We start from the raw sequence: 15,826 nt of genomic DNA, 5'->3' as shown, positions 1-15,826 counted from the left end.
GACAGTTTCCTTAATCTGATAAAACACATCTGCCAGAGTTAAATGTCAGCACAATAGAAACACTCCCATTTAGGTCAAGACCAAGAAAAGGCAGCCCAGCTTCACCCCTCTTATTCGACATTACACTAGAGGTCCTGGCGGAAACAATAAATATGAAAAAGAAGTAACAGGTCTGAAAAAAAATGTTTTTGAGACGTATACCTAATTTGAATGTTCTAGGGGAAATTTAGGAGACTATAAATCTTGAAACACAAAGAATTTAACAAGGTATATACAAGATCAACCATATTAAAATAAAAAAAAAAAAGTTCCTCTAGGCCAACAGAAACCAAATAGCAAATATACAAGAAAAAATGAACTCTTCATAGTATCATAAACAAAACACAAACAAGCAAACAAACAAACAAAAAACAAAGCCAAGAAAAACACTGTTAAGAATTAAGCTAGGACAAAATGGGCAGAGATTTTCTGGCAAAAATTATAAAAATACTAAAGGACATTAAAGAATATACTACTAACTGTAAAGCATATAAATGTTAATTCTCCCCAATTTATTTATTTAGTGTAATTCCCATAAAACAACAGGCTTGTTGAGGGAACTTGACAAGCTGATTCAAGAATTTATGAGGGAGAGTAATCAATCACTAAAGAAATTTTCAGAAAGAAAACGAGGGTTGCAGCATTTGACTTACTACATATATAGTCTTATCAAAAAACCAACAGGAGCTAAAGCAGTGAGCTGATGGTTCAGACACAAACACATAAACCAGGGGATAAGCAGAGAGAGTTCCCAATATAAATGTGTGCACACATTTAAGGGCATGTATTCCTTAACCAAATAAATTACAGGTGTATTAAATGCCTACCTATGAAAAGCAAAACCTTTCAGATTGAAAAAATATAAGACTATTTTAACATCATGACACTAAGGAGGGACAAACTAATTGGTTGTTTGGACAATGAATCATAAAAAAAAGCAGGATGACTGTTCATCATTGGTGTTGCCTGGCATTTCTGAACACCCTCATGGATTTTTGGTAAATTCCTCTATTCCATTCCTAGACTCCTGTGCAGCTAAAGGGCAGGCATGTGACCTAAGTTCTACTAAGCACAAGTATAACTTACATGCAGAATGGCCAATGCAAGAAGGCAGCCACCTCCACCAGAGAGGTGGAAACCCTCAGCACAGACCATGTAGAAAGCATTTATTGGTCTCGGCAGTGGGGTGCAGTGTCTGATGTCCACTTCCTATCAGACCAATGAACCGACAGTCTAGCAGTGGGGTTTTCAACAAAGAAGCCCCATTGAATAGATGGGAATGATCTGTGGCTGTGTAACTCTTGGGAGGGCCTGTATGCTAATACATTTATTTTCTATTTAAATTAGCCAAAATGGAATCTAGTGTTTGTAGCTAAAGAGCCCTAACTCCCCCCACCCCCAGTGTTACTTTACATTGGTTACATAATGAAATTATTAAAATCAACATTCACCTTGATTGAGTAGCCCCTAAGCAAAGCTATCCATCATCGCACTTCAGCAAAAACCACCACCAAAAACAATTTGGTCCCAAAATTTTACTATTTTATAATTTCCTGCAATTTCAAATCTAAAAGTGCTGTTTTAATTAATCTTCTTTTCCATTTATGAATATGAGCAGTTATGAAATGTATATTACATCTGAATACTAAGAACTCTTCAATTGAGAAAAGTATTGCATGCAAAGCAGTCACAATTATATGTGGCATCGACCATGTCTGATTATCTGTGTTCTGGGGATTAGCTAAGACTTGGTATATATTTTTGACAAAGACAGTTTGCATTTGAGTAAATCTCCAGCACACATCGTTTACCTCCGTTCCTGTTCACATATCCTCTGTCTCTTGAAGAAAAACATCTTAACATATCAAAACATGCTAACTCATGAATGTGCATATTTTAAGAAAAACATTCTTTTTCTTTTTACTTAACAAAAGCATGCTTTCGTACAAAATCTGTTAACATTGATAACTGATTTATTAAACTAACCTATGAGCTCCCTTAAAGTTTTTCAGTTCTTCAGTGATAAAGGAAAATGACTGTCTAAAAAGTAAGGTAATGGTGGTAAAATGTATCAAAATATTTTGTTTTTCTCCTTACTTTCGATGAAAAAAACCTTACTTCTCTGTTTAGCAGCCATATATGCCCTTCTGTTAAGAAATATCGACAAGGCATCTGCAAAGGTAGATCTATTTCTTATGAGTGTGCAATCATTTGATCTAGAGATTAATCTGCGGCTCCTGTAACTTGTATCAACTAGAAGGACACCCTAACGACTGCTATTGAACACACATAGTTATGCATATGTATTTAAAGGGATGCCAGAGAAGATAGTCAAACGTAATGTGGTCTTTTCAGAGCACTCACCAGTAATTTCACCAAATAAATGGAATGTTTGGGCCACGTTTTCTCTGAAAAGAATATTTCAAAAGCAATCCAAGAGCTTGGTTAAATTGAAATATCCAATTGACCAATATTAAGGAGACTTCTTATCAACCAAAAATATCCTGTCACAGTCCATAATCCAAGATAAATTTAAAACTACTATGTAGTAGTTAAAACATTCCAATAAGTAAATTTTTTAAAAAAAGGTGGTAAAAGACAACTATGTCTTGCCACCAAATTCTCAAACTGACAGATCTGACCTTTTTCTACTATCAAAATTGACTATTTGCAAATTACCAGATATGGCTCAAGCGGTATTCAAACATATCCTTAATGATTTATCTACATTTCAATCTTCAAAATGATATCTATTTCTGTTGGCAGATAAATCAAAGTACATTCATTTTTGTTTCACTGTCCTCTAATTATTTTAACTATAGTTTGTATTATGGTCAGGTGACCAAATATTATCTCTTTATGCCAGTTTGGTTTTTTAATAGTAATAGTTTTTTTTTTATTAAAATAATTTCTTAGTTTTAGGATTAGGGCAGATACATACAGTATGTAAGTCAAATTAAAAATGGATAAACCCTAGGTATATTAGCTATATTAACATTTATTTTAAGTTCACTGCTAATTTTTCATGGGTGTGACTTGAATCTTAGAGTCAAATTCTAAGCAAAACCAAGTCAGAAACAGGATTTTATTCTCAAAGAACAAAAACATCTGATTGATTAAACCCTAACTACTTGGCTTTAAATAGATTTCTTTTCCTTATTGTGTAAAAGTTGTGTATGGCTTTAAAAAAAAAAAAACCCACAGTAATATGGGAACGACACAATGCTTCTTAAAACACAAGTGATGCCTAGGGACCCTCACTCTCCCTTTAATGATCCACTGCTCTCATTCAGCTGTCTTTCTTTTTTCAAATCTTTACATATGTGACAGCTCTCAAAAGTAGACCATAGACCATCTGGCATTTTCCGAGGTGTAACTTGTGCAAATTCAGCTCTATTGGGAGCGCACTGCTATCTTCTGCCTGCGTTATAAAGGGACAATAGAATGTAGAACTTACGAGTTGTTTTGAATTATTCATTTTTTTGCCTGTATATTCAAGAAATTTTACAAACTCTGCATTTTGTACTACATAATCACATGCGTTAAAGGTACAAAGAAACTTTTTGACACCTCTTTTCTACAGAAAGCTGGCATTTTGTTTGATATGTGAACATTCAGCATCTGTTATATCATTCTAAACAGGATGGGTGCTTCTACAAAAGACCCCATTTTAAACTTACTCTATATGAGCAAAAAAAATGTATTCTTGACATTCAGTAACTAATGCAATACACATCAAAATTTCAAATACCAGTTATATGAACATTCAGCATCTTCAAACCTGGATAGCATTGGTCACCCGCTTACCATATGTGTAAAGAATTTTTTTTTTTACCAGTGCTCACACAATGCCGCATGATTGTAATTTTAATATCTGTGATGAATAGTTACAAATGTCTTAAGAAATACTGTGCTTTCTAGGTTCAAATGTTTTCAATCAGGGAGGAAACCAATAGAATTAAATCTAGTGATTTTCAATAAGAATAATAAATATGGGAGTAATGAGTCAATAGCATGAACTTCTTTTGATAATTTTTTTTAAACTGGGTGATATTGCAGCAAGTAATAACTACACTTGCAACTGTAGCTGCCTGAGGGGCAATATAAAGCAACATTTTGTTATAGCATATAATCTATTAGCATGTGCAAGACCTCTTCAGTCACTGGTCTCTTGCACAAATCAGATTTAATAAAATTACAAAAGAATTCTCATACCACTTGCCCACTTTAAATGGTGGTGGTATGCATATGAAAAAAAGTTAAATGCTTAGAATTTAAAATGGTAACAAAATTATCAAAATAGAATATTGTTAGGGGGTGACTTGGTATAAACTGAATTTACTCTTCCCAGAGATAGGTGACAAAGCTTTTCTGGATGCCCAATATTATGTGACTCCATGGTCACTATGAGACAGAGACAAACATGCACATGTGCACACATACTAAAATAGTGGAGATTATATATAAATAAAGTGGTGTTTTATTGTATATACATGTAATACGCGTCAATACCCAATAGCTTAAAAAATCCCTTCGAGATGCACTAATGTGATAAAATTATCTTTGTTATAATGTAAGATTTAGGCTAAAATCAACTAAAATAAAAGTTAAAATAATGGCTCTGTTCCTCAGCTTGATACAAGCCTTTCTCAGTGTACCCTAGATAGACCCAGCATCTTAGCCCTTACACAGTCTGAAAGCTCCTGGCATTTTCTACCTGTTTCCTTAGTTCTCTGCCCCCCTCCCCGCCCAAGGTCTTTCTGAAAATTTTGACTTATCTCTTGAGCCTCTGAACTTTTTCATCACGTGTTATATTTTCCATCTTCATTTTATTTAATGTATATATTAACATAGTGAAATATATTTTGCAATTGTGTCCTTTTTGGAACATTGATCGGTTTGAGAAGCCCAATCAAATTCTCTCTACGCAATTTGAAATGTACAAGATGGAAGAGACTCTCTTTATGATGAAAGCATTTTTAATAGTAATTCATCACTTATCAGTGGTAGGGGTTGCAAATACTTCCCAAACAAAAGGATAAAACTGGACAAGTTGTTTGGAGAATCAATCATTAAGAAAGTCCTTAACCATAATGAAGAAGAGCTCAAAGGAGGGAGGACTGCTAGCTTTTCCCCAATTCCATGCTCCCCATTGTCCCGGGCTCTTGGCTAACCCATTTCCCAGTCTTTCTTGCAGTTCAGTTCAGCCATATATCCATGTTCACTCTGAAAGAATGAGAGCAGAAATTATTTCCGCCACTTCCAGGCCTGGGCCTAAGCCCTGGGTGTGTCCTCTATACTTTTCTTTCTTGCACTAGCCAGCAACCCAGCTCTGACCACAGCAGTGGGAAATATCTTAGGCATTTTGGAGAAAACAAACAGAAGGAATCTGCATGGCAGCAGGGAGAAGAGCCTCTCACTGACCTAGTGTGCTCATCTTATACTGTTCCATAAGAAATAAACTTTTATTCAGTCATGGGATTAATGCTGGGACTCGCTGTTATAAACAATGTTACCAAACATTACAGCTTCTATCAAACCCTATTAACAACGACGCAAATTCTAAGTACATATATATGAACTGCCCCTAGCCCAAATGACTTAAAAGATACCACTTTTCACTAGAAAGAAACAGTACATTAGTAGCAGTAGAAAGACCACTGTCAAACCCACAGCCTGGGGTTTGTCTTAGAAGACAGCAGATGAGCTGGCTTTACCATGCAGAAGCCAGTTATTACTGAGGGATAGTCGTGCATCATGCAGTTCTGCAGGAAAAGTATCCCAGCATTACTCTGCTGCTCAAAGACAATTTTTAGCCTCATCATGGCTGGTAGGAAATCCAGTAGAGTGACCACCATCCAATTTGGTCAGGACTAAGGGAGGTGCTGGGATGCAGAACTCTTAGTTTTTAAAACAAGACAGGTGAACTGGGACAAATTGGTCACCTTTACATCAGGAGCAATTTGTACACAATTGCTACTGTTTTCCTCAAATGAGACACTGGCTTTAGCAGATGGTGGGAAGATAGGTTTTCAGCGAGACTCATGAGGGGTTGAATTCTAGAGTCAGTATTTCCCCAGTTCTGTAAGCTTGAGAAAGGTACTTCATCTCCCTGGGCATGAGGCCCTTCACTAGCAAAATGAGATAAAGTGACAGGTCCTCATGGGTATGGACACTTTAGTAGCACTTTCCAGTTTCGTACCACAGTTACTCTCTTTCCTTACTCTTCCCTACATAATTTTCCTATCATTTCTTTCTGATTTACTATTAGGCTTTTTTTTTTTTTAATTCTGTTACTAGGGGTTTTTCCCCCTATAAATCAATGCAAGACCTTTTTATGAAATAACAGGTTTCAAAAAAAATACACAGTATCTTTCATTGTTCAGAAAGAATAATGACTTGATTGAAAAATATATTTAAAAATAAGGAAAATCATTGACATTTTAAGATTTACATGTTTTACTGAAAAGTCCCCAGCAGTAAGCCAATGAACGAACAATTTTTATTGTATTCCCTCCAAGTGTAGCTTTTCTTGAATGCTTGTTTCCATCCCCAGATGAATGACAAACTTGGCCTTACTTTATGCCAGCTCTTACACATCATGGATTCTAGCTAACTTATGTGGATAACATGAGCCCACCACTCGTACATTTGAGAAGAGAATACTTTTCAGTTTAAGTTAGCAAGTTTCATTACGGATTGTTACCTACAAGCTTTATTTATGTACTAACAGATCACACGGTCTTCTGATATAATCCCATAGTGAAGATGGGGTCATTCTGCTACGGTAGGTATCCCTATGTTTTCAGGTATTTCTACCATTTGATTCAACTGATCGAATATCCTCTACTTATAATTATTTGCAACTATATGATACATATCTAAAAAAAAGTGCCTATCTACTTACATTTAAAAAATATATAGGGGCGCCTGGGTGGCTCAGTCGGTTAAGCGGCCGACTTCGGCTCAGATCATGATCTCGCGGTCCATGAGTTTGAGCCCCGCGTCGGGCTCTGTGCTGACAGCTCAGAGCCTGGAGCCTGTTTCAGATTCTGTGTCTCCCTCTCTCTGACCCTCCCCCGTTCATGCTCTGTCTCTCTCTGTCTCAAAAATAAATAAACGTTAAAAAAAACTAAAAAAAAAAAATTATATATATATATATATATCTCGCCTAAGCAGCCTTTTCTTGTAGGAGAGAAAACATACAAATAAAAAGGCAACACAAAGTCATACTCTTCCAGAAATCTATTTTACATCCTAAAATTTTATTGTTTTTTGTTTTTTAAGTTATAAAAGGCTCTTCTTTGGTTTAAGAAAAAAAAACAATTATTGGGCAAGCAGAAGTTTGAAAAATCCTATAATTGTGTTATGTCTTAACAAATAGAATCTCTCCTTGGAATTCTGAAAACAGTAGGAAGACAAGTATCACAGAACAACTACTCATACTTCAACCTTCAGACCATAAGTTAAATATTTCTTTGACCTTGCTGGTGTTTCACCATAGGTTTAAAGAAAAAGATTTTTTAAAAAAATATTAATACCATGTTTATAAGTAATCATTTTAAAAGCACCTGATTATTGAGGCACCTGGGTGGCTCAGTCGGTTGAGCATCCAGCTTCACCTCAGGTCATGATTCATGGTTTGTGAGTTCAAGCCCTATGTGGGGCTCTGTGCTGACATCTCAGAGCCTGGAGCCTGCTTGGGATTCTTTGTCTCCCTTTCTCTGCCCTTCCCCAGCTTACACTCAGACTCTGTCTCTGTTCTGTCTCTCTCAAAAATAAACATTAAAAAAATAAAAATTAATAAAAGCACCTGATTATCACAATGGAATAGGACACATTCACATATCTTTAACATATCAGAAATACCTTATTTAACCACATGCAGCATCTACTAACTTCAAACAACATACACTGCAGTAAAATTAGTGTTGGTAACAACTAAGGGAAGTACACACTGAAAACCCCACATATCTAACACTCCAGAATCCATCCTGAGGTTTTATATACTAATTACAGATTTCAAGGACCACAAAGCATGTAAGGACACCTCCCATTAAGAAGCATGCAGCACTCTTAGGCTTCAACTGAAGATACACATTGACATACTTGGGTAGATGCAGAACTGCTTTCTGACATAGGTCCTGGATCATCCCTGCCTTCGAGTGACTTTAGCCCTCCTCCATGGGATGAGGGCTCTCCAGTAAGGCAAGGATACAAGTCAAAAAAACCTTGAAACCAAGAACTCTGATCCAGTATAAAAAACTGCATCAAGAGTAGGCTATTAAAGTGTGAAACTAGTTAAGTAAAGCCAAGAATGGGGAAGATGAGAATCAATACATCCTACCCTAGAAAATCAGTAGTCACTGTGAACCAGTAGCAAAGCAGTTCATTGAAGTGAGTAGCCATCAGTTCTTAGAACAGAAATCATGTGCATACTGAGGCTGGAGCTTTGGAGTACTCTGCAGAAAACTCACAAATTGGTATATCGGACTTCTTATGGCCTTCAGTAGCTGCTGCAATAAAACAACAAACTCCATTCTAACTGGCCATGGTAACAGCCACCTGGAGAAAGCAGGCAGCTTCATTCAAGGGAGCTCCTTTTACCTTCAAGCAACACAAACAAAGCCAGCAACACACATATAAATTTGCTATTGTGGGAAATCCAAACAGGTGCTCCCCTCTGCACACATTTCAAAAGCCTTCCTTGCCTGATTGCATACCTGAATGAGTAGACAAAGAGTAGGTTTTGGCCTCTACTTGCCTTGGTGCAATTCACAGACATACAACCCTAAGCAAGAGCCTTAGTAGCCAGTGAGGAGGGACCACTAGAGTTCAGAGAGTCATACATGGTAACTGGATTTCAGCAACCAAATTATGTATTCAGTCAAAATTGAGTGTGCTGATCTCAAGAAAGGCTTGAGACTCCCAGCTCCAGTGCCTCCCGCACTCACTGCCTCTCAGGAGTTCACATAACTCATTCACGAGGGATACAGCCTGAGGAAGGAGCGGCCACGGGGTCAAGCCTCACCAACCACAGAAAGAGCTAGTGACGGCAAGCCAGTATGCAGAGACAGGAGGAGATCAGAGCTCAAAAACACAGATGGCAGGTCAAGGGACCAGAGTCAAAGATTATTCAACCAACTTCTGATGCCAGTTACCAGAAAATGAAGTCTTACCCCATCACCTCCCCCAAAAGGATATTGATAAATAACAAAGATGTTAAAGAAATTACATTGCTAAAAAAATCTCTAGCTTAGAAAATAAAGGCTTGTGACAGTTCCACCAAAAGGCAATCCCTGAATCTAAGTCCTTGTTAACAAGAAGAGAACTGCTAAAATCCTTGAAGCCCTTCCTTGAGGAAAGGGCCATGAGGGACACCCAACAAGGGAAATCTTCTTAGCAGATGATCCTGGAGTAAGCACATCTACTGCCTACAGAACCCAGGCCAAGGTCAAGGGAAACATTCAATAAAGAGATGCTTCTGTACTATCCCTCACCAGACTGACACGGACATTCCCCAGATCAGTACTGTACTTGAGAGTTTACACTACAGCTGCCCTATACTTCCTTTACCATCATACAGTTAGATTTGTTTTCAAACATAAGTCGCAAGATCATGAGGAGCTAAATCCAAACTTGATTTGAGATCACATTTCTGAACCATGTCAAAGGAGGAATAAATATCACCCAGAGGTGTGCAGAACAATGACCGTATGACGCTAGCTCTAGATGCATCATCTGAATGTGACTTTGATTCATCTCTCATTAGGGACAGGTGGAGTCCACATGTGTTGGTTGAAAGGATAATTGGATCTCATTAAGAATATTCTGAATCCATATGCACGGAAACAAAAAGTATCTGTATGTAGACACACACATAAATATGTGCTGGTCAAGCAAAGACTGGACCATAACTGACACCTATCTTGATCCATCCAACATCACCCACTTTCTTCTGGTGCCAGTATGGCTATTAATGAGAGCAGGACCTCAATTTACTGACAAGAACCGTTCAAAAAATAAAGTACTTTTAGTTACACACATTTTGTATACAGAGCTTAACACTGGGCATTTGCTGACTTGCCTTTGATTATACAGCAAGTGCCTTAAAGACAAGGTTCCGTCTTCTTAGAGTTCCATCAACCTTATCAGGCACATACCTGCTGACAAAGAGCCATGTACAGTGTTCAGCACCCAGTGGACACCCAGTGAAAATTAACTGATGATGATGAATTATACTAGCTTTTAAGCTGTCACTTGATCCCAGTATGTAACAACCTTCCTGAATAAATCAAGCAACAGTTTGGTATTCAATACCATTATAAACTTCATCCTTCACCTTCACGAGTCTAGGGAATTGCTGTAAAAGCATAATATAAGGATGGTGGAGCTATAGCAAGGATTCAAGAAATTCTCCGTTATAACAAGGGAATTAAAGATTCAGTTACAGATATCATACAATGTGTAGGGAAATGCATCAAAAATACTAGTTAAGTGACCTTCCTGAAAACAGCATTAAAAAGTCAGTACCAAATTATACATCTGAAAGTTTTCTCCCTGCCCTTTAATAAAAGTAAATCCAACTTAATGTACAAGTAAAACTCGTATCTCTTTGAGGTTGGAGCAGCAGAATTGCAAGTGAAGTTCCAGTTAGAAGACAGGGAATCAGGTAGAGGAAACGATGCACTGCTAACTGAACATTTAAAAAGAAATTTATTTCTGGTAGCTTATACAAGGTAAATCAGAAAAAAAGTAAATTCCACTGTTATTCCCCAGAGCTTTAATATAGGTCATAACCCTCAAAGTTCACTGGTGAGTATTTGTTATTGGGATAGCTTTCCACTCTTCAATAAATTCCTTGAAGATAGGGTCCGAGACAAGGAAACCTCTGTGCTTTCATTCTAAGAACAGTTCTCATTACAGGTGATGCTCTCTCTGATCTAATTTAAAGATTTAGGACTCCAAAGTTCTCAGAATTGACTCTAAGACTGGAATGGCCCTAACGATCATGTCCAACTCCTAGGGGAGATCCTGGAGAGCTTCCTCCATAAGGAAGTAATAAACTAGCTGCTTATCCCACGTAACTAAAAACAATTTTCAGAAAAACAGTGCAGTGAAGTTTTCCAAACCTGTGGCGGCAGATTCACACATACGAATTTTAAATTCTTTTTTACACGTGAGCAACAGATCACAGGTTAAACATAATAGAAAGGTTTCAATATGGAAAGGACTAGGTAAAAAATAACACTATTTCCTCATTCTCAACTTGTCTTCTCCTAAGATGAAATTTCGCCCCCGCTCCCCACCCCGTTACAGGGCTACTTTAAATTTTTGGAGCCGGATTTGAGGAATGTGAATTTTAGATTCTTGTCTTCACCAATGTATCAAGACTATTTTAACCTCTATGGGAATGAAATGTTACCCCAACATGAGCACAGAGGAACAAACTCATTAACCACGTTTAAAGATTAACAAGATCGAGACCATTTCTTCCTTGGATTTTACCATTAAAAGCCACTAAATCCTTCAGGGTACCTTTGGCGACAAACTAACTTAAATACATCATAAAATACTTGGCAAGTACATACTACAGTGCCAGCCACTGTTCCAGGCAGAAGAGATTTCACAAAATTTACAAATGCCTTGCCCTCACAAAGCTAAGAGATATTTATTATCTTGCATAACAAGAAATCTGAAGACAGGGTGGCTCTAATTAATACTAATTTCACAGGTTCTGTATTTTCACTGCCATCCTCGGCATGCCAACTTTCCCATCCGACTCTTCTCCTCAGAGTTACAAGACTCTCTGAAACAGCTCCAAACATCACATCTCGAGATGATGACAGCCCTTGAAAGAAGAAGTGCTCTTTCTTACCATCTCTTTAAGAATATATTTAAAAAAAACCCCTTCCTTCCAGGAGATGTCCCTCGGGTTTCATTGGTGGACACTGGGCCACAAACTAAAAGTAAAGCTCCCTTCTTCTCTCCCTGAAGACCAACATCTGTTTAAAGGTCTGCCCTTTCCCCCAGACTGTAGATACGCTCCTCCGTAGCAAGAGACATATCATTCAGTCAGTCACTCAATGAGCATTTACTAAATGCTACATTCAAGTGCCCAGCGCTTCTGAAGATGTGTTACAGTACCTCAAATAGTGGTCACTTAGAAAAATGAATGAAGGAATGACAGACAATAATATTCATTTCACAGCTCCCAATTTCAATCCAGTAAAATAAAACCTTAAGTACGCATTTCTTACCTAGAAAAGTAAACAAGGAAAACAAGCATGTTTGCCTTTCCCCATACCTCTCTGATATAATTTGAGTTCTACTTAACCCAGATAACAACCCTAACACCCTGTAACAGCCCACACACACTGTGTTATTTACAAGGCCAGTTATGAGCTATCATTCAAATGAAATGGGAAAATGAGAATGTCAAATTTATTCATCACCATAGACCTCATATTAATTTCGTTAACATTCTGAAGAATGTTGCTCCGTCTTCCAGCAGTAGATAAAAACCCACAAACAGTAAAAAACAACGATAGATCTTAGCACCTGAAGATTAAGAGTGGGTGAAGTGCCCATGATATACAGAATTCTGTTTTCTTTATGTGTCCAAATACTTATGGAACATCTATGTATCAGGCACAGCGCTAAGACTCGTCAAGTAGAGCTGAATAAAAAGACATGAGACATGTACATAATAAACAAAACATACAACTTGAAATCATGGTACTTGCTATGAAGGAAAAATACTACTATTAGAATAATAAGTGAAACTGTTTTGCTTAGGATAGCTAGGAATGGCATTTCACCAAAGGCCTGAAGGGGAAGAAGGCCTCGCGGAGAGTTCCAGGGTTCTGGGCCAACCTAACGACACGTGCAAAGCTCCGCAACAGAACAGGGCTCAGCACATCTGCTGACCTGCTGGGAAGCCAGTGTGGCTAGAGGACACTCACACAGTCCTTTGGACAAAACATGTATTGCCTCATTTAAAGGATAAACATTAACAAATGCATCAGAAAAATCATAGAATGCTTCCATCAACAATTCCTGGCAATATTCTTCCAGATATTCTGCTTCTTTACCATATAAGCCATTACAATAGTAAATTATAAGACCACTTTATAAGATCACTTATAAGACCACTCTCAATAAAACTGACCAGAAGTTGACTTAGATACTTTACTGTGAATCAAGATACCCCCAGGAAAAGACTTCTGAGGAAGTTACAAAAAGGGGCCATCAACTGTATATATACAACTACAATTTGGAATATTAGGAAACATTTATAGAAATCTTATCCTCTAATTACTTTCTAAGAAAGAAACACATACATCCATTTCTCTGAAATGTACAAATCTATTTATATTTAAAGTGGATGAAAATTGTTCTGGGGCTGGAGAGACTAGCAGGAATTATTCCATGTTCTCGGATAGTGAAATGAATGGTTGTGGGAGAATCTTGCTACTGTTCTTAGGAATCTGCTCAGATTTTAGAAAGGAGACTGTCATTCCGATTTTGTAGTCCTCTTCCTATTTTATTCCCATTTTCAAAATCTGATTCCTTTACTCAAAATATAATTCTCTAGCAGTATTTCTCAATCTTTTTCCAACTCCACAGAAGTTTATTTGAGCAACATATACCCTTCAGGAATATCTTGCGTGGTTTCAAAAACAAACTCCTCCAGCGAGTCTCATAGCTGTTGCCTTGTGCACCACACTGGAGAATCCTAACTCTAATACAGGAGTCACAGATCAGTAGAGAGCTTACCAAGAGCAATTTTTATCATGATTTCAAACTCTTAAGGGAGAACAAAATGGGCAAATGGACAGTCAGTTGAATAAGTTTATCTACCTGGGGTCTTTAAAATCCCCATTAATTTCTAGCAATTATTTTCAATTAATATAGCATTTAAAAGACGAATGCCATAGGATTTCACTCATATGTGGAATTTAAGGAAAGAAATAAGCAAATGGGGGAAAAAAGAGAGGGAGGCAAACCAAGAAACAGACTTATAACTTTAGAGAACCAACTGATGGTTACCAGAAGGGAGGAGGGAGGGGAGTGGGTTCAAGAGGTGATGGGGATTAAGGAGGGCACTTGTAATGAGCACTGGGCGTTGTACGGAAGCAATGAATCACTATATTGTACACCAGAAACTAATACTGCACTGTATGTTAACTAAGTAGAATTTAAATGAAAACTTGAGGAAAAATTTAGCCTTGCAAATCCCACACTGTAGTTTACAAACTGCAAGAGCTAACGATATATTCTCATTGATAATCAAAGACCATTCTCAAAAATTTTAGCCCATTTCTGCCACCAACTACCTGAGTCTCGCTAGATAAACTGTTTACCTCTTTATGCTTCAATTTGCCAGCTGAAACAAACAAAACACAGAACCCACAGAGGTTGAACACACTGATCTCTAAGGGACATTCTTTAACTTCAATATTACAAGAATATAGGCCCAGGATTCATTTTCCACATGTAGAGAAACAATGTAAACATGGCATATAATATATACATAAAACAAACTGGAAAATACCAACGTAAGCACCCATGTTGTTAGGGCCTTATAATTCGGAATCTATGTCATCTAGATAATATCTATTAAGGTAAGTATTCAAATGTCATCTTTTTCTAGAGAAAGGAGTCTGAGAGGGTGGAAGGTATGACACTTAAATAGGACCATTGATTGGGAGCCAGGTTAACCAGGGGGAGTGACAGTAGTGATTGAGCTGTCCACCTCCAGCGAACAATTACTAATTTCACAAGGTTCACAAACCCTCTGCTCTTGGCTAGATGTCAGGAGCTAAGGGCTGTAGCAATGGTAACCAGTAGGGGTAAAATTAAGACTTGTTTTTTTTCAAAAGTGGAAAACCAGTGAACAGAATATGAAAATAAGTATTTTCTCTATATAGTATGTGCTATCTGGTTCATGTCCATCAATGCTTAGGAGGAAAGGAGGCTGGGACATTAACTGTGACTCATCCTTCCGGCAGCTGATTTTCACTGAGCACCCTGTGATCACTATGCCACTCACTCCCGTGCTGTGCTGTGCCAGGTGCCTATGATCTGGAGCCTCCCTGGTTTATATTGCCCAGAGCATCCCTCTCTTGTGTCTTATGAGAGTCAGAGTGGGAATAATATGGTACTCGGACTCAAGCAGGGGAAGAGATCTGATGGTCTAAGCCTTCTGTATGCAAACTTCCAACCAGCACACTTCTGGGCGTCAAAGTTCACCCCAGAGCCCAAGAGCCTCGGTGACTCAAGATCCGGAGCCTTTTGGGGGTAGTGCCAGATTGTGTCATACTGACACTTAGGTTTTGGCTACTCAGTGCTACAAAGTCAGTTATTTCCTCATCTACTTCCCACCTTACAGAAAACTCTTAACATCTCTGATCTGTCATTTCCTGGTCTGTTCTTGCTTTCCTTAAATTTCTCTGTAAAATTATTTTTAATTTATAATCATTTAAGTGGGATTTCCAAAGAGAATGGAATATGTATGTCCAATCTGCCATGTTAAACATGATTTTTAAAAAACAATCACACACACACACACACACACACACACACACACACACACTTTAAGAAAATGTGGCAAAATGTTAACACTTGTTAAAGCTGAGCCCGGTTCACTCATGGGTGTTTTCAATATTCATTTTTCCCCATTTCTAAAGGAGCTACTTTAATGTTAAGAAAAATCAGAGTTCTATTTATTAAGCATATAAGTTGATTGGTAACTTAGGTAGGAATATTGTTTTATACTGAAAAC

General features: G+C 37.6%; 1 protein-coding gene across 2 annotated transcripts in view; it reads right to left on the bottom strand.

Moving 5' to 3' along the window:
- The window catches only part of MDFIC (MyoD family inhibitor domain containing), an 88,143-nt gene that overhangs the window by 35,198 nt on the left and 37,119 nt on the right, over positions 1 to 15,826 (bottom strand). The window lies entirely within an intron of this gene.

This window comes from Felis catus, chromosome A2, assembly GCF_018350175.1.
Source record: "Felis catus isolate Fca126 chromosome A2, F.catus_Fca126_mat1.0, whole genome shotgun sequence".
Lineage (NCBI taxonomy): Eukaryota > Metazoa > Chordata > Mammalia > Carnivora > Felidae > Felis > Felis catus.
Note: the sequence above shows the minus strand (reverse complement) of the source record. Positions and strands in the feature narration are given on the sequence as shown.